Here is a 26,199-nt window from a genome sequence, read left to right on the forward strand (position 1 = left end):
GCTTTGCAGTGCACCTACATGGCCGGGCTCAGGATTTTCTCTCACTCTTGAGGTGAAAGAATAAAAGTAAATTAATTTCCTCACCTCTCCTATTGGACCTATTGACCCAAAAAAGAATCAGCCTGCAATATAATTAGGGACGCTATTACTTACCAACTTGGACTCATGATTTGGGGCCTGAGCAGCAGCTAAGCCAGGGTGTGACGCACGGGGCCAGGCCAGAGGCAGTTGTAAAGGATCAGACAAGAGACATGGCCTGAACTTAGGGCATCTGTACTGTTTTCAAGTTCACCTGGCTGCCTGTGGTGGGTGGGCAGGACGTCTGGGGGCAGAACTCTGCAGTGTGTGCCGGCTGTAGAGACCAGAGGATGGTCTCTTGTTTTTCATAGCCATCGACTCACTGAGTCAGGCTGTTTCACGTTCACCTAGAAGTCTCCACATGACAGCAGAATCAAGGTGGGGTCTGTTAGACTCAACGTGCGCCCCACGGATGCCTTTCATTTCTTTCTTCTTTCAGCACACTCATCATCTATTCTAAGGAAAAAGCCCCACCACTCTGCCATGGTATTCTAAGATTTAAGCTCATTTGCGTGTGGGCTTGTGTGTATCTGTGAGTGTGTATGAGTAGGTGGCCTGGCTTGAGGGGTGGAGATAGACCGTTTATTTTGGTCTGATGCTCAGTAACCAACTGAAGCATTATCTTGGAGAATCAGGCTTAACCTGTGTGATGAAAGTACTATCTGACAGTGTAAAGAGGGAGAGAAAGGAGCTTATGTGAAAGGGGGGCCTGGACACTGAAGAGAGCTAAGGTCTCCAAGAGAGTTGGAGAGGAGAGAATGGGTCAGAGATTTGTGCCCGTCCTCCCCAGCACCAACAGAGTGTCTCTTGTGGTGTGCCCCTGGGGGGTACTCCAGAATCCTGAATGTCGTGATCTGTGCAGAAACCTCCTGTAGCCAAACCTATGACAACCATTGCCACGAGGGACTCTCCTACCTCCAGAGATGTGACCTTTGTCAATATCACCCTGAGCTTGGAGGAGTTGGGGCCATGCAGGGCTTGACTGTGGTCTAAAACAGGCCCTTCTTCCATTTCTTGATACTACATGAGCCCTGGATAGTAGGAAGATCCAAGGAAAGGTGTGAGCCTGTGTATATGTGGGGGCTGTGGTCCTGTCATAATTCTTCCTTGCAGCAAGGCAGGATAGGAAGGTAAACCAGATTTTATTCGATTTAGAAAAAGAATGTGATTGTTTTTGCACCTGTATGGAAGGAGCAAATTCGTGCCTGACATTACTTAGATGGTTTTAAAACTCATGCAGAATAGAATCACACCATTTAATACATCATGATCATTTAATGCTGTTAAATATTCTTTTTGCAACATAACTTAAAATAGCTGCACAGTAACTCTTAGCGTAGCTAGGGAATAATTTGTCCACTGCTCGTAACTGGGTATTTCAGTGGTTTTTACTAGTCTTCTAAGAATTTCTGACATAAATAATCCCTTTATATATCTTTACTCACATTGCTCCTTTCATTTAGATACTTGCCAAAAGGATTCTCGGGTCCAAGATTTTAGAGAATCCTAAAGTTCCTGAACTCTTGCTACCTCATGATAAATTGTCCCATGGAGAGAATGTCAACTTACTTTTCACCTGTAGGATGGAAAAGTTTCCATTTCTTGGCACTCTGTTCAACCTTGGGAAGTAGCATTGTCCAAATGTTGACAGTTAAATTGGTGAAGAATGATATGGTCATGTTTTAACACCTGTTTAAAAGATAACAGGGCAATTATTTCTGTTAATCCCTCACCTCTTTTGAGTCATTTGTTTGACCCTTCCCTTCTAGAGTAGATCACAGGATGTGCTCCATGCCTTCTTGTAGGCTGGACTCCTTAGGTGCAAGGAGCGGGATGGGGACAGATGGGGAATATCCCTGGCTCAGCACCTGGTTTCCGGTTGCAATTTTCTATTAGAGAAGAGGAAGTCCCCATTTGGGACAGTTAACTGCCCTTGTGACAATGACTCCCTGTACTCTGGCTGGGTGCACATCAACTCTTAGGTCTCCATGTTCTCATCTGCTACATTAGAGATGATAATCACATCTGCCCCAATGGTTTGTCAGAGAACTAAATGGACAGTTCACATAAAACATTGAGCTAGGGCCACCCTGGTGGCACAGGGAATTAAATCTCAACACTGTCAAACTATCACCGGCCACTAGTTCGATCCCCGGCCAGGGAGTGACCCACATGGCACAGCAGAGCCCGCCTGTCTTACCTGTTGCTCCCCTCAGCAGTGTATTTCAGTAGATCCACCTGTTTTGCTCCCACTCTGTGGTGCATCCTCTCACCCTCTGCACCTCTGACTTACACCCTAGTTCTTGTATGATAAATAAATAAAAATAAATCTTAAAAAAAAAAACAAACAGAAAACACTGAGCAAGTGGTAGCATGTAGTGGGATACCAGAAAGTGCCCATTGTTGTTATTAATACCTCAGTCTTTATTTTGGGACACCTGTGTTGGGATTTACTTTTTCAAATAGCAGACATTATCTGTACTTTGCTTACCTAAAAACATATAAAAGTCTTGTTTTCTTCAACATTTTAGTTTTTTAAGAAGTGGATAATACATTTTGAAAGTTTGAAATAGAGGGAAAAGAAAGAGGAAAAAATCCTTAAAAACTGCAAAACTGCTCTCTTTTATATTCATTCTAGTCTTTTTTTTTTGCATGCTCTCATATAGCTATAACCATTATGCATATGTAATTTTATAGCCTAATGTATGCATTTATGTTAATGTTTATATTGATATTTGATCTTTAAATGTCCCATTTCTGGAATCTCTATATTATTCCCTTGGGTGAATGCCCGAAGTTTATGTGATGATTCTTTTATTATTGCACATTTGGGGGTATTTCTAATTTTTATGCTATCTTGAGTATTATAATTGTAAACATTGCCTTTCACATGGTGTTTTCCATATTTTGACTTATTCCTTAGGGCTTATGACTAGAACTACATTGCCAAATTGTATTTACTAACTGACAGTATCACCCACGATCTGAAAATCCATTTGACTGCACCTCAGGTAACAAGGCCCTCTAGCTTTGGTTATATATAATTCTGCAAAGTTGCACAAAAATAACCACTGCATTTTGATTTGCATTTCTTTCATGACTTGATAAATAGTTTTTTCCTCTACTCACTAGAGTGAGTGGATTTTTTTCTCTTTTGTGAATTTTCAGATAATGTCTTCTACCTCAGAATACCATTACATTGTCACCCATCGGTATTTAGCACAGAACTGTCCAGGCTCTTGGTTTGGTGTTAATAACAGAGTGGGGCTGGATGGCACAATCAAATGCAGAGGAGATAGTCACCTAATATCTTTATGCTTTAAGAAATTAATTTTTCTATTTTGTGTGACATAGAGATATAATAGCTATATCTCTATGGTTATTGAGTTTTTCAACACCAATCACTGTGGTAGAGCATCAGCATCTGACATCTGACAGGAACAGAGTTAATAGGAAATTAGTGTTTCACACTAACTGGGTGTAAAAGTTGAAAGCACAGACCAAGATTTTATTCCTAATCCTTGACTCGTTATCCTTAACCTAAGACCAAGTGTTCACCTCAGCTCTCTCCCCACAATGATCAGGTGACAGGAAGAGAAGTGACAAAGCTTGATGGTGAGGAAGCGGTTACAGCCAACTTGGAGACACAGCTCAAGCTGTGAGGTCCAGCCACCATGTCTAGAAGGTTGGCTTCTGGGAGTTAAGACCCTGAGAAGATGGAAGATTAAACCTCTCTCGGAACTCTTGAGCTCATTACTGCTTCTCTCCTCCTTGGAATAACCAGGGCTTCCTAGCTCAAGTATTTCTAAGTGGACCTCAGGACTCCCTTCCCCTGAGAAAATTTCTTGCCTCAATGGTCGTCATGATTACATTTTCTTCCTGCAGGAAAGCACTTCAGCCTTGGCTCAGCTTATTTTCCTCCCTGGTGAACGCTGAGGAGATATATTCATCCATCTCTTCTGTAATATCCAACGCCTCTGGCAAGTGACCTTCCCTCTAATCTTGGCGAGTCCTCATGCTGAGTCCTTAGCTGACCTATTACTCCCTTAGTAGAAAAAGGCTTGTTCTATTATTTATCTTAACTTCTCATAAAATCTTCGTTTCATTCTCTATTTTTCTTATCATTTGTGCGCTTACTTCACCTCCAGTACACTTTTCTTTTGTTCCTTGGGGAAGTATACCTGATAATGTATGTTTTTATATCTGCTGTGGCTTTTTCTTATCTCTGATTACTTCATGTTAAATTAGCTCAGCCTGGCTGGGAGTACTCACACATGTGGTTGCTTTAGTGGTATGGCAACCTTGCTGGAAAGGTCTCCTACTTTTGCTGATGAACTATCTCAAGAATGCTGACTTCAGCTTAGTGTGTCAGGGATGGGAATGGAACATATCCCTGACTTTGGGCCTATAATTTGCTTTGCTCAATTGAGTCTCACAGAAGCAAATATAACTGGTACTAAAGCCCCCCATCCCCCGACGCCCCCAGCTCTAGTCAAGTAGGAAGTAGAGTTACTTCCCATGCTAAACCACAGCATGCAAGCATTATGTGGGGAAATGGTTAGAATATTTAATTAATTTGCAAACTGAGGCTATGGTTCCTTTGAATCAGCCTGCAGGTGACTTTGTCAAGGTCATAGTCATGGATAAGGCAGGCTTAATAATCTTTGGATCCAGTAGGGGGCAGTGCTGAATATAAGTGGCACATATAGTGGGCAGCAGGCATTTTTCCTGGAAGTACCTGTCTTGCAGCTCTAGTGGATAAAAATGTTTGGAAGATGAGGGCCCTCCCTGGTGGTGCAGTACTGTGAAGCTCTCCACAGCCATATAGCCCAAGTTCAATCCCCAGGCAGGGAGATGACCCATATGGCACAGTGAACCTCTCCTGTCTTACCTACTGCTCCCCTCAGCAGTGTACTTTGTCAATCTGCCTGTTCTGCTCCTCACTCTGTCTCTGGTGAATCCTCTCACCGTCCCTGCACCTCTGGCCTGCACCCCAGTTTTGTATGCATAAATACATAAATCTTTTTTAAAAAAATACTAAAAATGTGTCATTAAAAAAAGACACGTTTGGAAGATGAGATCAATGACAGCCTATTTGATTCCATCTCTAACCACCATTTCGATCTGCTCTACTATTCATTCATCTGTGTCTAACAGGCCCAGGCTAACCCTAGGCCAAAATTGTGAAGTTAGGTCTCGTTTTTGTCACCCCTTCTTCAGCTGAGGCACTCTGCTTCTCCCCTCCACTCTCCAGGGCACAGGGCACTCATGTTTGTTCTCTCCCTTCCTAAATCACCTCCTCCTTCCTCCTTACATTGTGTTGCTGTTCCGACACCTGTTGTTCCTCCCAAACACAATGGTTCTGATGCCACAGAGCGGCAGACACAGAGTGACCAGCCACATAATCAGTTAACCATTTACTTAAGGTGTTTCACATTGCTGACCTACACAGCCAGGCGTTAACAATAGGGGATTTCCAGCAGCACAGAAACTGGAGCCAGGTTTTAGATGATGCTGGCAGTAGAGGCTATTTAAAGTGGTCAGTGCTGAATATGCAAGGGGCTCCCTATTTTCAAAGCATAATTTTCAAAACTTTAAACAACAACAAAATACTTTGAAGAAAATGTCATGAATTTGTGTCAAACTTTTTCAGCTCACTAGTGAGGGAATGTACAGTAAAGCAAAGCTAGTGTAAGGAAGAATAAAGAAACTAGGTCTATATGGACAATGAAAACCACCTGCCAGAATAAGATTGCTAGTTTATATAATAGATAGATAGGACACAAAATGGCAAAATGTGCTATAGGGCAGTGTAACTATCATTTAGGGTTATTTCTAGTATGTCCGTGGCTGCCTTGATATGTTTATCCTGATATTTCTCAGCTCAGGATGTTATTTTCACCTGCTTACTGCACCTTCCACCTTTGTGGCCTGCGGGGGGCCTTGACCTGCAAGGACGGGGAGTCGGGGCCCCAGGTCCGGCGAACAAAAGAAACAGTCACACGCGTGTAGCAGAACAAAGAGAGAGAGAGAGTTCTTTATTTTGTTTTTATCTAGTTTATATAAAATACAAGAGGTGGGGGATGCAGAAGTCGGGAAGGGAGAAAGCCAATGGACACTAGACATGTAGCAGTGTTTGATAACATGGTTCTCGCGAGGGGCAAAAATGGGCGAGAATGGAGCAGTGTTTTGATAATAGATGGGCGAGAAAAGAAAGAGGAGAAGGAAAAGGTGGGGGCAGGGAGTTCTTCCCACATGCCTTTTACAACCCGGATGTTTTTCTCTATCCGGACTCCATTTCACCTTTTTATGACTGCTGACAGACGCCAGATGCCGGCCTCGGTCCCCAACAGTGGCCTACTTGTCAACCCCATAGTAGGTGCCAGGCTCAGTTTCCCTCAGGGTCTTTTAGTCTCTGCCTTCCTGGGACTCTCCCTCCTCACCCAGTCCGCGAAGGTAGAATGGGAGGACAGTGCCAAGATGACAAGAGACAGTATAGAAAATACTGGACGTGCCGGGGACAGTCGTGGGCTGAATTATGTCCCTCAAAAATTCATAGATCGAAGGCCTGCTTCCCAGAACTTCACAGTCTGGCCTTATTTGGAAATGAGTCATTGTAGATGCAATTAGATCAGATGAGGTCATTAGCTAGGACTCTACACCACTCTAACTGATGTCCTTATGAAAAGGGAAATTTGGAACCAGAGACGGACCCACCCAGGAACTCCAAGGAAAGATGAAAGCAGAATGGGTGATACTTCACCAAGCCCAGGAAAATTTGCTGCTATTGTTCAGCACTCTGTGTGTGGGGGTTTTCTGAAGCCGCCCTAAGGGAGGAGCCCCAAGCTTCCCTCTGTCCACCCACAACTGTTTTCTCTGAACATGTCCCTGGAGATGGATGCTTTCCTGGAGCTGCCTCAGGGGCCAGCGGACAGGAGCATGGGGGTGGGGTGAGGGGCGTCAGGGGTTGGGGGGTGAGGGGCGCTGCTGGCTGGTGGCTCCCATTCCAATGAGTGGCCCTGCACTTCCTGTTTTCACATCTTGGGCTTCCATTGCAAAAAAACAATTCATCTGCCAAGAAGGTTAGCTAGCCATGTAGCTCCCCTGATAGTGGGGACTCTTTTTTTCAACATGCGGACCTTCCAAATGTTTTCTTGTTCTAAGTGTTTTCTTAGTCTGTACTGCCGATGATAAGTTCCCTGTGAAGCTGAACTGTTTTCAAGCCCGAACAATGGACCAGCTCCTGGAAATGTGGAGTCAGGAAAGGCAAAGCACTCAGGCACTGAAATAACTGGCCTGTTTCTCATGCTCTAGAAGGTTAGGTTTCCAGCGAGCAGGACCTGGGAGCAGCACCGCTGGGTGGGTGGTGGGGTGTCTTCAGGTACAAGGGGAGCACAGCCAGGCGAGGCGCCCCTCCTGACCTCAGGCTGCTTCCCCATTCTTAGCGGGGCCTCTGCCTCACCCCTCTGGCCCAGGTCACGCTCACCACCTTTGCTATCCCTATGACACCCACTCCTCCCTCCAGAGGCAAACACTTTTTGGTTCCATGCATTGGGGGATGCTTTGGGTCACCTCCACTGGGGCCCTTGGACTTTGAACAAACTCTGACCTTGCACTGGCTTCCCAGAAATCTGAACTCTTCCTATGGCCTCACATTCCTACTACTCTGCAGTCTTCACTCATGGAATAGCTAGTGAAGTCTTCGAGTTCAAGGTACTTCTGTACCTGTGACCACAGGAGAAGGCAGTAAAGGACAGAGAAGGGGAGCAGCAGTAAAAAGAGAGAAAAATGTGCACTCTGCATGGGGGTTCTAAGTGTTCCTGTAAGAGGCCAACTAGGGGCTTTTGTCTCCAGCTCACAGACGATGAAACAGCGGCCCAGAGAGGGCAAGTTGTCTAGGGCTGCATGTGACTCTGGACAGCTCCGGAATCCAGCCCAGGCACAGGCTGTCTGGCTCCAGAAGCATCCTTTGGCCCTGAGGCGCCATGTTCAGAAGCCCTTAGTGCTTGTTCACAGTAGAAGGCTTCAAGAAGTCCAGGGGGGTACATGTTTGGGTGTGTTTCTCAGAGAAAGCGCTACAAACAGTAGGGAGGGCGGGAAGGCACAGGTTACTAGTAATTCACACCTAATGCAGTAATTAGCATTAAATCTGTTGCGAAGTTCCTCATTATTCAGAGAGCAGGGTGAGGATGACAGTAAATTGTCACTGCGAGGTTTGGTGTTTTTCTTACCAAGCACAAGGAACTGGCAGATTATCATAACTTTCTCTTGTAGTCCAGCCTAAAGGAAAAGCTTAAATCTGGAGAAGGACCCTGTGTCAGTCTTGGGGGGGGGGGGGGGTTCTGGCTCTCTACGGAAGGTGATAAATATCCAGTAGGTTTTATTGTCATTTCCAAGTCTAATTTTCCCAGGAAAGTAGAGATCTTTGCCAAGAATTTCCTAGAATTGGATGCAACCAGAGAATTATTTCCTATACATACTGCAGATTTTCAATACTGTGCTGGGTTTATGGTCCTGCCTCTTTAGACTGTGGGATTAAACTCCTTTGCTGGAATGGTCGCCTTTGCACTGGGAGGATTAGCGGTCCCCAACCTCCACGGGCACAGGTTTGCAGTGTGATTGCCATGGCAGGGGCCAGGTTTGACCTACATGCTGGGGGCCCGGGTCACCCTTGATTGATGGCCACAGCTGCCTGGCTAATTGGTGTCTGAGTCCTCCCTGCCTCCCTGTCACCTGGGCTGTAGTTTAGACGCTCCTGGATGTCAAGCCCTGCTTGTCCCCATGCCAGTGGAAAGTGCAATTTGCAGCTTTGACGTGTGGTGCAGTGAGCTCTGGTCCAGCCGGGCTCTGTGCCGGTGAAGTAATTGGAGCCAGACTGGAGCTGGACTCCCGCTGTCGGGCTGACCAGGAGGTTAAAAGATGCCGCTGCTAATAGGCTCTGAAAGCAGTGGTGTCTCCCCAGGGGCACAAAGAGCTCACACAGGAAATCGATATGGCCAAGATTATCCTGCTTCTCCCACTGTCCCTTTTCGCCAAGCCTAGATAATGGGAGGGATGTCCCCAGAGTACACGATTAATTTTACATGGAGAGACCAGAGGAGGCACTAGCCACCCTTCAGAGTGCCTTCTGCTGTGGACTTTTGATTATCAGACTATTGACAAGCCTGTTCTTCTAGACGGGACATCTTGCTTCAAGAAAGCAAAACAACCTACATGGAAATTCAACACAGGTTTCCCAGCTGTCCATGAGCTGAGCATGCTTACGCAAGATTTCTGGGTAGAAATAATCTAAAAAGCATACTATACATTCACATGGAGAAGGTTTTGAGTGTTTCCAGATCCTAAGAATAACCTGACTAGTAAAACCCAAAACCAAAAATTCTGCTTACATCCAGACATCGCAGGAACAGTGGGATCCATGCTGCTGCTGGGGAAGGAGGGCTGGAGCCTCCTTTCTGCTGCGTGTGGTACAAGCTGCCCTGCCATGGATGCTGCAAAACAAATGTGGAATGCTGGATTTGCTCTTCATTTTGGACCATAAAAGTGGATATGTCTAGGTAATAAAAACAGCTGCTAATGTAACTAACGTGTGTCGGGCTGATTTTTGCAAAGCAGGGCATTCCTGTACCTGAAACAGAGAAGCAGAGTGGAACCTGACGCCTTGCTCCACTTGTGCTGGGCCAGCTGGGCTCACCTGACTGGGTGGTTGGGGAGTTAGTGGATGTGCTTTTCTGGCCCTAAGTTGTCTTCTGCAGCGGCTGAAGAGACTCTCTCAGGCTGCCCACAGGGTCAAGTAGAAATGAAGGGTTTGAGGGGCTTCCCTGGTGGCACAGGGGTTAAAATCTTTGCACTATAAAGCTACCCCCAGTCACTTCCGCATGAGTTCAATCCCCAGACAGGGAGGTGACCCTGCACAGGGTGACCTTGTGCCATATGGGTCCCCATATGTCACCCATATGCACAGCAGACCTCTCCTGTCTTGCCCGCTGCTCCCCTCAGCGGTGTATTTCAGTAGATCTGTCTGTCCTGCTCCTTCCTCTGTCTCTGGTAAATCCTCTCACCCTGATACCTCTGACTGGAGATCGCTTGATTGTGTGGAGGCTTTAACCCCTGTTGCACCAGACCCAAACTGTAACTATCATTACTGGATATTGGCATGATGATGACTGTTGAATGGCATCCTGGTTTTATGTACCTGGCTAAGTTATTCTTTTCATCCTTTCCTAGAATCCAGCCTCCCTTTAAATTCCAGAATGTTACAAGATGTTTTATAGCCATGTTGTGAGGCCCTAGAACTTATTTTCCACATTTATAAACTCAACATTCACATATATAATTTTAAAGTCCCCTGTGTACTAACATTTTTGCATTTCCAAGATGAATCTGTGCACGTCCCTTCAACTTTTACCTATTTAAGGAGGGGAGTTTTCCATTCACCCTAGGTAGCCCAATCCCGTATTTTCTTTATTGATATAATAGACTCTGCAGACACACAGCAAGAATATAAACATCAAATAAATATACATTTCTAATGAATTATTTACATTGTGTCTAAGCATTAGGGCAAGTGGTTTTGTTGAAATGGAATCACAAGTCAAAAATCAGTGCTAGATGAAGGGAGGGGTACTATTCTGCACTTCCAGTCAGTCAGAGGAAAATATTTCTGGGAAGAGTGGAGGTTTTCAGGACTTCTGTAAGCAGAGAGGGAGGAAGTCTGAAGGCATTTTGGCAGAGTGAACATCTTTTGGTGGTAGGGTGTGAAACAGGAAACGCCAAAGTGGGGAGAAAGGTGTGGTGAATTTGGTCCTGCGAAAGCAAGCAGGATCCGGTCATCTACCCCACGGCAGGCCACGTGGCGTTGCACTGATGCCTAAGAGTATTATGTACTTTGTGATGGAAGTAAACAGAAAATATAATGGCAAGAACAACCATCCATGCAGGAGAGCCGATACTTGCTGAGTGCTTACCAGATGCTAGGGTTTGGGCTAAGTGTTTTTACAGACCAGCATGTGGATGCAAAAATGACATTGAGATTTCCCCTTTCTGTGTGAAGGAACTGGAACTGGGTGCATTATACCTAGGACTTTCCTAAGGCATGTAAATATTGACACCTGGAACTGCAATTCAAATTCAGGTTTGTCTAAATCCAAAGCACCATACTGACTCTGGTGCACTAATGTACTTAAATAAATAAATATTATACAAGGAATAGAATAAACTCAACCTTGAAGGCATTAACTGAGGTCTCAGGACTTGGGGTGAACTTACTTTACAACCTCCTTCTGAACATGGGTTATTTAAACTCTTAAGATTTTCTAGAGATTCAAGTCATTTCCTCAGAAATCAACTATTTTCTTTCTTTGCTGAGAATTATCATTGAAATGATTTCACTGCTGGCATAAAAAAGGTAGCTATCCCTTTTGAATTACTTGGGTATAAAGAAATGTTGATGTCATTTTCAAAAGTGGATATCTACTTTTTATATTTGTGACATTCTTCCCTCCCCCTCTTTTCACTCCCCTTTTTCTTCCTTTCTTCTATGCCAGTTTGAGAAGAGTCTGCCATTTGGCTTTCTTGTTCCAAAAAATATCTCATGTTGCAAAAGAAATGATATCTGTGAACTTTAACCCTGAATAATATTAGAGGGGCAATTTCAAACTACCAGATGATCTTGTTTTTATGATTATTATCAACAATTAAGCATTTTTGATGTGCTGGATATTGTGCTTTCTTCATATATTATCTCATAATGCCTTTGGAAATTAAGCACATCACTATCATAGATTTAAGTGATTATCACCTCCAATTTAAAAAAGTGATAATATCACCTCCATTTAAAAATGAAGTTGTTAAAATCTAGTCACTTGCCCAAGGTACCACAGCTAGTAACTGGTGTAGGCAGAATAGAAACTAAGCTTCATTCCAAAAACTGTGCCTTAATTGTAAGACCGCCTGCCTGTCACCAGGCAAATAGCCAGTCCTGCCAAATCCATAGGTGATGTGGTTAATGGTTAATAATTAGATATCTATCCACTTCCTTGTTCATCTTCAATTTAGCCATTCACCCACCCATCCATCCTATCCACTCATCCATCCATCTATCCATCCATCCTTCCATCCACTCATCTATCTACCCACTCACCTATCTGTCCATCCATTCATCCATCTGTCCATCCATCCATCCGTTCATCCATCCATCCACCCACTCACCTGTCTGTCCATCGGTCAATCCATCTGTCCATCCATCCATCCATGCTGAATAGTTTCTTCAAACAATTTATTGGTTTTCTAAACAATCAGAAAAATTAACTGCCTAGTATTTTGCATCCCCTTTATTGTCTAGATGTTTCCTAAAGGATGGAACTAGAGAACGTGCTGAAAAAGAAATGCTGTAAGCCTTGTTTCTCCCAATAATTAAAGTAGCATGTAGCACAAATAGAAAAAGATTAAGGGCTTGGTAGGAAATTAAAGGTAGGGGTCAGAATAGGGCATCTCTCATTCCCTGATTCTTGGCACTTTCTTTTAAGGGGGCAGGAAATAGTGTGACTCTCTCAGTTTGTCCCATTTTCTTTCTGCTATAGCAGGCTCAATCTGCTATAGCAGATTTCATCGTATACACCTTTGTTTCTGTTGGCTTGTTTGTGTGTTTTATATTAAGCAACAATTCTGTACCTACAATGTGCTAGTACTGAATAATAATATATCGTCCCTCCCACTAAATACAGCTTGGCCATAATATGAGATAACATGAGATAATTTTCTCATGTTTTACAGTGTCATGATTTCTAAATGCTATTGAGGTCAATGGATTCATCAGAATTGCCCAGGGAGTTTTATAACCATCACTTTCTTTTTTTTAAATCAGAAGAATAAAATGAAATAAGACAGACTCTGAAGCATAACTGTCTAGGTTCAAATCCAAGAAATACATTTATTTAAGTCATTTAGCGTCTCTGAGTTTTGGTTTCCTCATCATAAAGGTCAATAATACCTGTTCCTGTTTCATATGATTGGTATGAAGATTGACAGAGTAATATTGTACGTACAATACTTAGAAGATGTTTCTGGCACACAGCTAGTGCTTAGATTATCAACTACTATTACTATCAATAAAAGCATGAACCATGAAATTCTGCTCAGATAGGCAGGATGAGAACTTTTGGAGTTGGGTCCTAGAAAAAAATGGATAAGTTTAAAAAATATATTCATTACATCAGCCTTCATGTTTATACAATGTATGATTTCCCTATGATATTCCTACCACCCACTTATTCCCCTGTGAACCATCACCACAGTCCCTATGCTCTTCCCACCCCTGTCCTGGTCTTTCTCCCTCCTCCTCTACTACAGGATGTCTCTGATCTATAGTTGACTAATGCTTTAGATTTTTACTTTATTATAGTTACTTTTATTTTCTGATTCCTTTTATGTTTTCTTTACATTTCACCTATAAATGAGGATTCAATATTTTTTCTTTTTCTTTCTTGCTTATTTTGCTGAGCATAATCTCTTCCAGCTCCATCCATGTTGCTGTGAATGGCATGAGTTTATCCTTTTTGATTGCCGAGTATTATTCCACTGTGTAAATATAACACATCTTCTTGATCTAGTCATCTATATTTGGGCATCTGGATTGCTTCCATAGCTTACCTATTGTAAACTGTGCTGCAATAAACATAGGGGTGCACGTATTCTTTAAAATTAATGTTTGAACCTTGTCATTTTCTTTCTAGCCATGTATTCTTACCACATATGCATAAGGAAATATATTGAAGGTTATCCCTTGCAGAATTGTTATATGAGAAAATTTGAATAAGCACAATATCCAGTAATTGGTAAATAGTTAAGTAACGTGGTATATTTATGCAATGAATGACATCACCGCAATGTAGAAAAGCACACTAGATTCTAAGTATGAATTCTGTTCGGAAAGCATATTGATGGTACCAGCAGTGTGCAGAGTGATGAGTACAGTGAAATAGAGCAAGATATTATCAATTCTGGGCAGTAGGAACATTTAATATTTGTCTCCTATATTTGTCTCCTCTCTCAATTTCTAATGTTAAATTATAACCTCCAATGGGATGCTATTTGTAGGCGGATGTTTGGAAGATGACTTAGTCATGAGGGCAGAGCCCTCAGGAACCAGGTTAGTGCCCTTCTAGCAGTGACGTCAGAGAGTCTCCTGCCCTTTACAGCCTTATGTGGTTATAGCAACAAACCAGCCAGCGATGAACCAGGAGGAGAGCCCTCCCTCACCCAGAACCTGCCAGATCCTTGATCTTGAATGTCTTAGAAATAAATATTTGTTGTTTAAGCCACCCAGTTAAGGGTATTTTATTGTAGCCGGATTGGACTAAAATCTATTATACTTAAGGCTTTTTCTATTTAAAAAAATTCCAAAATTAAGTCTTTGATAGTCTAATAGTCACATCCATCAATGTGATTGATCGACTTAATAAAATCACTTATCAAGAAACAAGTGACTTTTGTTTCACAGTACAAATTCAGCAGAGCATGATGAGATACAGCCTGATCCCACTGTTCTTCTTGGACGTAGAGAGAGGTTTTATTACCCCAAGTCCCTTACAGCTGGATCTGGGTCACATGTCTGGGTACTGGTCAGTGTGATTTGGATCTGGTTATGGAACTCCCAGCACAATGTCTCTGTGCTCTCCTCCACTTCCATTGTGACAGTGGAGGCCTAAGGACAACAGAAGTTACCATTCAGAGGAACATCATTCTAAGCCCTCTGGCTTGTTTTAGATTATGATGTGAATGGCTGATAAACCTCCAAAGTACTGAGTCACTGAGAATCAGAGGATAATTTTTCAGCAATTTGTGCTGCTTCTCCTTTAGATGCTCTAGTATGAAGTTTATTTATTGAGAAGAAATATTGAAACATTAGAGTAAATCAGATAACATTCTACTATCCTGAACCAGCTTTTCATTTTTCTTCTTTCATTTTCTTTATCATCTGTAGACATATTTAAAGAGTTATAATTAACTTGTTGCAAAATAATTTGGAATAATTATCCCCTAGGGACAAGATTTGTGGAGAAATCTTTTTCTTCCTTCTTTTGAGTGTTATTTTAGGATACATTCTTGAGGTAGATTTATTTAACTTTTTTTCCCAAAATAATTAGATCAATTTAGCATACCCTCAGCAGTTTTCCTGCTATATTCCAACCTTTAGCTCTTACAAATTTTTTTAAGTGAAATAGTTGTGCCCTCAGTGTATACACAAAATATTATAATCCCATTTGGGAATTTCAGACAGTCCAGAAAAGACTGAAGGAGAAAGTACAAATTGCCCATGTTGTGACCCAAGGATGGCATCTCAGGGTGCAGTCCTCCCACATAAGTACACAATCAGGCACACACAGAAAGCGCCATTGTGTTCTCTATATGATCTACCTTAGCAATAGAGTATGGATCTTTTTATGACAACAAATACAGATCTCTGCTATCCTATTAAATATGAGCTTCCAACTTGGACGTCACTACCCAGTGTGGGTATTTCAATTCAATTCAAATTAATTAAAATGAAATGGCATTAAATATTCAGTTTCCTGCAGCCAGCCACATGTCAAATGTGCAGTAGCCATGTGTGACAGCACAGATCCTGAGCATTTCCATTAGTGCTTCGAAATGGGTGTAAAGTCTATTAGAAATTTATAAAGGTTTGTAAAGTTTTACTGAGCAAAGCCTCTAGTCTTGATTGTAGGTTATCTTCAAGTTATTCTTTTCCCAATGCTAAACAATGCTGCAAAGAACATTTTTGGTGTATTTCGGCACGCTTGTGATCCCTTTCCTGTGTAACTGCACATGCCAATTTCTGCACTGACCCACCTCTTGGGGTTGCCCTGCCTAGCGTCTTTCTTTGACTTTGCTACTTCGCTGCTAATCACATTTGGATTCTGTCTTAGTCCTTTTGGGATTGCTATAACCATAACACCACACAATAGGTGGCTAAAACACAAACACTTATTTTTTTCACAATTATGGAGAGAAGTCCAAGCTTGAGGTGTGAAGAGATTCTTTGTCAGTTGAGACCCTGCTTCCATCTCTTCTTGCTATGACTTCTCATGGTGGAGAAGATTGAGGGAGCTCTTTAGGGTCTCTTTAAAAAGGGACTCGCTCCATCCGTCAGCCTCTATCCTTGTGATCTAATCACCTTCCACAGTCTCCATCTCCAAGTATTATTACACTGGGGATTAGGAATTCAGTATGAATGAAGGGGGCACAAACATTGTAGAAGATGCTTTTTAATGCTGTCTCATGCATAGCTGTCTCATGTTTTCATAGGTCAATTTTTTTTTCTTGCTGTCTTTAGGGTATGAGCAATTGTTTATTACTTTCTTTCTAGTCTTTTCTGGACGTAGGTTTCCCAAAACATTCTCCTTCTCTATATTTATTTCCAAATAAGTCAGTATAGGTTAGGCAGTGCTAAAATAACAAACAGCCTCAACTTCTCAGTGGTTTAGCACAACAAGGCTTTATTTTTCACTCAATTTACAGCAGTTGGCTAGAGCTCTGTTTCAAGTTGTTCTCACCCCAGGATCCAGGCTGATGGAGGAGCCACCATCTGGAGGTTTCTGTAATAGATAAGGAAGTATCTTGGCAAACCCACACACTGACTCCTACAGTTTCCTCCCAGAAGAGATATGCATGACTTCTACTCACATTTCAATGATCAAGACAAGTCACATTACCCTGCCTAATTCTAAAGGAAGTGGAAGCATATGTGCCTACGAGAACAAGGAGAAATGCTTGGTAAAAATCATTAATGATGCATGTAACTTTTTTTTTGCATAAGCATAATTAAATAATGATCATGATGATGATGATGATACTTAAGCTTACCATGTGCTGAGCACTTTGATAAGTATTTTATGTTCAGACTTCATGATCTTCATTTTCTTATGATTACCCTCATTTTATAAATGAGGCGTAGAAAGGTTAAACATCTTACCCAAGGTTGCATGGCCAGAAAATGGTAGAGCTGGGATTCTTTTGCTAGAACTTTCATGTTTAAATGCTCCCTCTATTACTTTGTGTTGTCTTTTACATTTATTTGGTGGATTTCTTCTTACTCATCTTTGAATGGGGGAGTCCCTTCCAGATCTGTTACTTGAAAGTTTCTGTGTATGGTCATTGATTTGACTTCTCCTCAAGAAAGTAAATAAAATGTTGGATAGTGCAGCGTCATATAAACAAGCAAGTCCTTTTAACCTCAAAATATAAAACGGCTCCATGAACCATGGACATTAAGAACGCAGCTTCTTTGTATAATTTTTCACTGTTGACACAACTGCAGAGTGGTGGCTTTATAGAGCTGGGGATTATTAAGTCCCTTTGGGTGAATCTTTCCAGTTCTCTAATGAACCCCAGGCTCTGGCAAAGGAACAGTGTTAAGAATAATCCAGCTAAGAGAAAAACTCTTGGGCCCGTGGGCTTTCTACTTGATGTGGCTGCAAATATATTATCCCGAACAGCTGCTTTCCCTTGTTATTCATATTTGATTAATTCTCCCACCATGTGCCTTTGCTTCTAGACCTTAGTCCTTGAGACCAGGGTAATATCTCCCTTCCTGCCCTTGTCTCCAGGAATGCCACAGCAGAGTTGCCACAGATGAGAAAACCTGGTCTGGGATAATGCTCTCTGAGTCCTTTCTTGACCGCAAAGCTGTGGACTGGCCCTCACTGTAGAGATATGGACGTCACATGTGGCTCTTCCGACTATCTGTGACCTGTTCCTGGGCTTAGCCCTAATTCCCCACCTTTTCTTCTTGCAACTGCCCTGGAGGAAAGGTACTTTTTTTTTTTTTCTTTTTCACAGTTGGCACTGAAACCAGCAGGCATTTCCCATTTTTGTGGCTCCTATGTGGTTGGTGCTGTAATTTGGTTCACTGCTGGCTACTCTGTGTCCTTACTTCTGCCTCATCTCCCTCCTCTTTGGTCATTTCAGCAATTTTTAGGGGGAGGGAAGAAGTGGAAGCTATGTTTATGTTGTCATCCTTCCTGTAAGTCTGGTTTTTATTTTTTTCAAACTTAGCAGATGTTAAAAAGTTGCTTCAATTTGCATTTCTTGATTACCAGTTAGCATGAACATTTTTGCAGACATTTGTTTCCTATTTGTGTTTTCTCTTGTGTAAATTTTGTTTGTTTGTGACTTGATCATTTAACTATTGGAGTCCTATGGGTAGTTTCTAAAAATATATGTGTGCACTCTGAGGAATCATGAAGGAATTGTTCTTATCAGTTATGATACAAATATTTTCTTATTCAGTTATGTTTCTTTGTTCATTTCATGACTATATTATAATGGTCTTTCTGTCATATGCTCACTCTCCAGCATTGCTTGTTTTCCCATTCTGTTTACCTGTTTAGCACCTGTTTCTTTTTCCTACACTTTAGACACCTTGAGAGTGTGACCCTGGCTACCTGTTTTTCTCTGTCTTCCCACTTCCTACACAGAGCAGAGGCATGATAAAATATTTATCATTTAAAAATATATTTGCTTCGAAACCTTCAGTGTGATCATCTTCTCTTATATACATGTTTAATCTGCTTTCCCCTGAAGGTTAAATGATTAAATAAGGTTCTTTAATTTTACCAGAATATATCTATGCTATTTCCCTTTATTATCTCAAATCCATATGTGATGTTTCCTTCTTCTACTTTTTGTAGTATTTTAAAATCATATATTAAATTCTTATGGCCCATGGATTAACTCTCCTAATTTTGAGGTATTACCATCTGTGCTCCATTATTATTGCTTAAAAAGTTTTAAATGTTTAATTTTCCTTTATAGTTCTTCTTTTGAAAATATTCTTTAATAATACAATTTTTCAAGTTAATTTAAAAATCACTTCGGGTTCAATACTGATGGCTCCTCATAATTACCACCATCTTTTCTAAATGTCTAGAAATGAAACTTTGCCAATTTAGTTATAGATTGACATCAAATTTATCTGTTTATCATTTCCAGCATCCACTTTTCCCCACTGCTAAAAACAATGAAGAGCTTTCTGTCTCCAAACTTGTGAGGTTCTTGCACTTTTTCATCACGACATAAATGTTAATTACAGTAGTTCTAAGATTATACCTGATTTTTTAGTACCCTAGAACACAGTTCTTTTCGTATTGTTGATTCAAATTTAGCAAATGAATGAAGTAGTATATTAGGTTGTAATTTCCATCCCATATGGACTTTACCCATCAACTTTAAAAACTACAGCCCTAGAAAAGAACACATTGTACATAAAGAAAGAATGATGTAATATATATGTGTGTGTGTGTGTGTACATATATATATATAAATAAATAAGTTAAACATAAATGAAAAATAAAATACTACATCCATAGTTAAATCAAAACTATAACTCTTTTTTATTTATAGATTTATGGAACCATCTACTTTCATATTCATTCAGTCACAAAATACTTATTTTCCAGGTTCTGTTCTAGACTCTGGGGTTGTAGTGACAAGCAAATGGACATTGCTCCAGTTCTTGTATAGCAAGAGTTCTTTTCTTTCCTCAGTCCCAACAAGAACTAGAAAAGAAATAAGAGAGAGAAATGTCACTAGAGTCTCTTCAAATTTCTAATCAGGGCCATAAAATCTTTTAGAAACAAGTTTGTATGATTCCCCCAACTTTATCATTCTTTCCACCATCGTTCAACCAAAGTAGGTAGCAATTTGTGGGTTCATGAGCCTTCTCAGACTCTTTGCCACATTTGGGACATATGGTTCAAGACCATGAACCTACACAATGGTTTAATTAGATCTGATTTTCCATCAAAGCATTTATTACACACCTTAACAAGTCTTCATTTTTGAGACACTAATTCCTTCCACAACTATGAGCCTTTTGCTTTTTCTTAGCAGTTGGTAGAAACTCAATAGGTTTGAGATTAATATCATAAGAAAAGCCTCTGTTGTTCTTTCCCCATGGATCTTCAGGATTACACCAAGCCAGGTTACATGTGCTGGACAAGGCATTCCAGGAGGAAAGGCCTTCTAACTTAAAACCTGAAAAAAAGTGGAGCAGTCATCTCCAAAGTGAGCTGAGGCTGGTGCTAAGTTATGGTTCTTGCCTGGGGCAAGGGAACATAGATGTCACATACCACCAAGTTATTTTAAAATCAGGCCTGCATTTCATCATAAATAAATTAAAACAGAGATCCACTTACAGGCCACTGCCTCTATGTAGCCACATATTGAAATGATATTACCCTTCAGACACAAAAATCTTAAGTCCAGTAACCAATCTTCTGTTTTTCCTGGAGTGTGCCTGGCTGGGTACTAACAATATTGTTTTTGGTGATTAACAATATTGTTCTCGATGACTTTGTTTTTTGGTTTATTTATGTAACTAACCACTTTCTTCTTTTCTTTATCCCTAATCCTAAAACTGACATAAACTCAAAGCTATGATAATGCATTACCTCAAAGTTCTATGGGCTGGAAGCCAAGCTACCTTCATCTGAGATCTCCACATACTTCATTTTTATAAGACTCTCATAATCTATTTTTCTGGAAGTCACCAAATATTGGCTCTCCAGAGCCTTATATTCCTAACGTATTGTTTGCTCTCTTCTCTGTGGACAAAAAATAGCACAAGTGTAATTAGAATCAAATGGATTCACCCCAGAACCATGCCCAACAGTGGATGTTGCCCATCACTGAAAATATTCATGAATTATTTGCTGATAATCTATATTAAATGGAACAAATGTGGTACCCACAGTTGAGGGGAAGTTGATTGTGATTTCCAAAGACCATTCAAGCTGTAGAATCTTGCTTACAACACAGAGAAGCTATTAGACGAATTATCACCTAATGCAACACAATGTCTGAAATGAAGACAAAATTATTCAGAGTAAAAGATCTTAAAGACTGTTGTGCTTGTTGTAGGGTGGGTGGGGAGAGAAAGGGGACCTATCTTTATGATCTTTATGAGATGCTGGCTCAATAAGACTGTATAAAAATTAGGTCTTTCTATATTTTAAAAACTTCTCGATGACCTTTCTGGCCTGTCAAAATTACTGGAGAAAATTTTAATGATACCAGATCCATTGATGTTTTATATGCTGAACTTTCTTGCAGAAATCAGGAGACAATATGCCATTAGAAAGGTCCAGTTCTACCATTTCTCTCTTACTGTCATAATTTTTGATCTACACACATTTTTTTTTCTTAAATAATGACAGTGCTTTAGAAAATGTCACCCTTGAGCATTTCGGTTGATGTCTTTAAGCTTCATCATTTCAATACGTCATCAGATGACGGTCATGTAAGTCAATGTATGAGAGTAATTGACCAAGAAATTATGTTGACTGATATTGTTGATCATTCATGCACAAACATTTGGACCTTTTGATAGTAATTCTTTTTTTTTGTAACGAAACACTCCCTAACTCCCCACTTTCAGCCCCTCCAAAGTAACTTGTTCCTAAAGAGTTATATAACTTTTGACCTCCCTAAATGAGGGAAGATGCAGAGTGACTCGTCGTGGGTAACTACAAAATGGTCCTTTGGTCCTGGGCTCATACAGAGTTGACTGGTCAATGTTTGTGTAACAGTTACACAGGGCCTCAAATGCTGTGGGTATATTGAGAGGTAGTTGGAGGTAGTTGGGAAATGTAATGTACTTTAAATTACCAAGAAGTAATTTGATCTGAATAAGGCAACTCCAAAGAGAGCTCATTATGTTTCACCAAAATGCAATTGCAAACTGTAATTGGATTTCTTTTTAAGATGAACAGCAAACCTAGGGAAGTGATGCATTTATCATTTTTGTCAATCCCTTTGTAGAATGTGAACACTAGGGGTGATGGCACACCATGTCACCCCCTTAGAAACAGGGAGTATTCCATAACTAAGACGGGCAGGCAGATGTTGCTGTTCCTCTTCTCCTGTACACAACACCATGAACAGGTTTTGAGCAGAGGAGGCATTATTCCGTGAATGTTTTTAAAAGGTTAATCCGAGAGAAGATTGGGCAGTCAGAAAAGAAATTGGAGAAAGCGAGAGAGACTATCGTACTAATCCAAGCCTATAATGCTGGGGGTTTGGATGTGGATGGGGCAGTGGGATTGGAATGAGAGCTGTGGGTATGAGTAATAGTTCAATGCGACTGTGACCTCAGTCCTTAAGGACTAGTTGCAAGTTGGAGGTGATGTGTCATGGAAATAAGCCTGGAATAAGAGTCAGGAAGGAAGAGGTTTTCAGGGTAACGTTGAGGCTTAGGTTTCTATTTTATAAAAGAAATGTTTTGAACTAGAACGACCTCCAATTCCTTCCCAGGCCTAACATTTCAACATAAAGATACTCAGGTCTATAGGGAGGATTAACATGAGGAGAGAGGAAAAGATACAGTTGCTCTTTGGTGTCTCACTGGTGCCCAGACACTGCAAATAGATCCCTGGATAACTCAGGGCCTCAGTTTGACAACCATATTAACCATTCTGATCCCTCTCCAGAGTCTAAGATTGTCGGACTTAGAGGTACTTACATTGGTGTATTGTGTCTCATAAGCTAATTTATTATCAGGGATGAATTATGACTAAAGCATTATTTCTTAGAAATGATAATATTTTATCTGTGTATGGTCGGTCCCATTTTAAAAGTATTCACATTTCATGTCGACTTTCCAGAAACACTGAGGATATAAACATTGGCAATGTCACTAGGCCTATATTTCAGATGTAGAAACTGAAACTGGGGACAATTAAGTCATTTGGACAAGATCACATAAGCAATCACTGGCAAAAATGGGATGGAATGCAAAGTCCTGACTTCCAGTCTGTAGCTCTTGGGATGCTGTTAACATATTCACAAAAATATTAAATCTCTGAGCAAGAATAGAGAAGAAATATTTGGGGGCCAGGGGCATTTGAAACCATTCAAGATCACCATTTAGCCTGTTTTCCTGCTTGCAGATACAGTCTCTGCAAACCATCTCATTTTGAATAGTTCTGACAATATTCAGCCGAGTAATCCATAGCAATAATGATCATAATCACACTCTCTCCCTGACCATCCCAAAGAACGTTTAGCGTATTAATGTTGTTAATTAATCTTCATGACATCCTAGCCAATGAAGCAGATTGCAAGTAGGATGTCCCACTTGGCCGACTGGGAAGCTGAGGTAGAAAGCAAGGTTATAGAACTGCCTCAAGGTGAGAACAAATCAGCAGAGTTGGGGGGGTGGAGAGGGGGCTAAGAATAGCCTCTCCACAGCTGAAGATCAGATATCTGTTGGGAGGGGGCCTCTGGCTGTTCTCTTTAGGAGAATACAGGGGGGAAATCACCACTTTCAAGCCAAGCTTTTCTTTCCTTAGTTGTTTTTCAGCTCTTTTGAATTTGCCATTTCTCTTCCTTCGGAGTTCCCACCTTTTTACAGCTGAGGTGATTCAGTCTTCCTGCCGAGACAATCTGCTAATTGTGCAGTTGTTGATCTCCCCACCCTGCAGTTTCCCCTCCCCAGACTTGCTCGACACTGGCACACTCATCTTGAATGGTTTCTCAGGAATTCATCCGACTGGCCTTGCCTCTCTCACTCAGGGAGGTAGAACAGAGTCCTGTCTTTGTAGCACACATTTCTCCATGGGGAGGAAGAGGGTTTGCTTCCAATGTTGTATTTCAATATTTTAGTTTCATCAGAGAAAAGACTGAGTGACTTCATCTCTGTGTTAAAAATGATTATGCCCATAACCACGCGCTGGGTCCAAGCTGTGTGGTTTCTGTGGTTACTGCAGCACCAGGAAGAGGTCTGCGAGGCTCTGACTGATTGCCCTGTGGCGAAGCCAAGGAGGAGAGTGTTGTTCTCTGTGGCAGAGAGTCTGGTTACATTGGGGGAAAGGGGATGGGATTCCTGTAGGCTGACAGGAAGCCCATAGTTTTCTGTGGGAAAAGGAATGATTATGTTGCTATGTTGTTGGGAAATGTGGTTTTCTTTAACCTTGATCCTGCCCAAAGAATCCCCTTATGATTTACTTTGACACTGTCCTTAAGCCCCACCCCCCATAATTACCTATCTTTCCAACATCACCAGTAAGAGGACTATCAAAATAATGTTACTCTGAAGGTAAAAGTACCTTTAAAAGCCTAAGTCACTTAGCTCAGCAGAAATAAAAAGGTCCAACAAAGCCCACACCAAAATAATAACCAAAATATCTGCTGGCTGTTTTCAGAATTACTGTCCGGGATAGTTTTGAAAATGTTTCATGTGACCCAAGCTGGTAGTGCAGCCTTGGCAAGAGCCCAGATCATCTTTTTACTTAGTGTTTGCTCAATAATTGTCTTCAGTTTTGGGTAAATGAAATGTGGAGATGAAGGTTAAAATGCTGGTGGTGTTCTAGGAGCTTCCAGGACAAGGGTGGCAAGTGACTGCTGTCTGTGCTGCCTTGCCATCTCTAAGTCCATGGAGACACCATCTGTCTTCCCTGCTAAGCCTAGTCTCAGGTCACCGTCTTACTCATGTTGGTACTAAAGGTGGTTGCAGTGAAATCATAGCACTGTGTTCTCCTCTTGAAAGCATTTTATTACTGTCTCTGATTTGGAGCAGGCTAACTCATCCTGCTTTCCTCCAGGATAAAGTCAAAGGTGCAGCGAGCATGGGTATGGATGATGGGTAGCGTGAGTTAATAGTAACATAGTGAAGATATTTTCCAAGAGCTCTGGACTCATGTAAAATCCAGGACTATCACAGAATCATCTTCAAATTGGAAGTACTTAAAAATTGTGTATCATTAACAAAGGAAATTTAAATGAACCATCCATGTTTTACCTTTAAATTAAAGTTTGATACAAAGAGTTTAAGGGAGGTTTGTGGGAACATCTCCTCTCAGTAACTTGGGGAAGGATAAATGAAGAGCAAACAAACAAAAAAAAAAAAGAAAAGAAAAGAAAAGAAGGCCCTTCCTGGGGGTGCAACATGTGTAACAGGTTAGGTCACAGCACTGCAAGCAGCCTGTAGCCACTTCAGTGTGAGTTCGATCCCTGCCCCAGAGGGGATCCAAATGGCGCAACAGACCTCTCCTGTCTCACCTGTTGCTCCCCTCAGCAGTGTACTCTGTCAATCTGCCTTTTCTGCCCCACACTGTCTCTGGTGAATCCTCTCATGGCCCCCACACCTCTGGCCTGTACCCCAGTTCTGTATGCCTAAATAAATAAATCTTTAAAAAAGAAAGAAAACCAGCTTAAAGGCAGGTACCATTTGTCCAGTCATTCTTCTACAGAATCATGTCCACAAGTATTTGAAAGCATGTGTTTTAGGGATATCTTGAAACAGCCTTGACTATCCAGTGACACATCTCCAGTGGGAAACCATGCACACTTTTGGAAGAGGTACAAAAGGTATAACTGGACAGCTCCTTCTCATCCTAGCGACACTTCATTACTCCACTGACTTTGTGCTGGGCTGTATAAGAAGTCTTGGCCACCGGATGTGAATGGGCAGACTGTCACCTTGAGAAGCGTGAGCATGCCACTCCTCTGCTCCAGCTCCTTCTCAAAGGGGTCCAAAGGCACATGGTGGCTACTTAATCATCTTGGACCCCAACATGAGAAAATGAGTTGAGCAGGCTTATTGCAGCAGTCAGGTGAGACCAGCTAAGTCAAGCCAACTGCACAGAATCATGGTAATTGACAATGTTCCCACAGCATGAGCCACAGGTAAAAATTTTCACAAACCACTGATTTTGAGATTATTTGCTATGCAACATTACTGTTCCATAACTGACTGACATATCATTTAGAGGTATGTCAGGAATATGCTAAGTGAAAAAAAGCAAGTTGCTTAACAATATGATTGAGATTTAAAAAATCTATCATTCTTCTATCTTCCATTCATCTACCTTTGCTTGTGTGTGTGTGTGTGTGTGTATAAGCTATCTGAAAAAATACATAGAGAACTGTCAAAAATATTGACCTCTGGGGTCATTGAGGGTAAGGGGAGTAAAGGGTGGAGGTCCTTACTATTCAATTCAGTATCTTTGGTGCTTGCCTTTTTCATCAAAATGGGTTACTTTTGATAAGGAAAATATTAAGATAGGTTTCCACTGTTAATATTTGCCATTTCAGGCATTTGTTTTACTTTGATTTTTTTTT

The sequence above is a fragment of the Condylura cristata genome, unplaced genomic scaffold (assembly GCF_000260355.1).
Source record: "Condylura cristata isolate star-nosed mole 26May11 unplaced genomic scaffold, ConCri1.0 scaffold00009, whole genome shotgun sequence".
Taxonomy (NCBI): domain Eukaryota; kingdom Metazoa; phylum Chordata; class Mammalia; order Eulipotyphla; family Talpidae; genus Condylura; species Condylura cristata.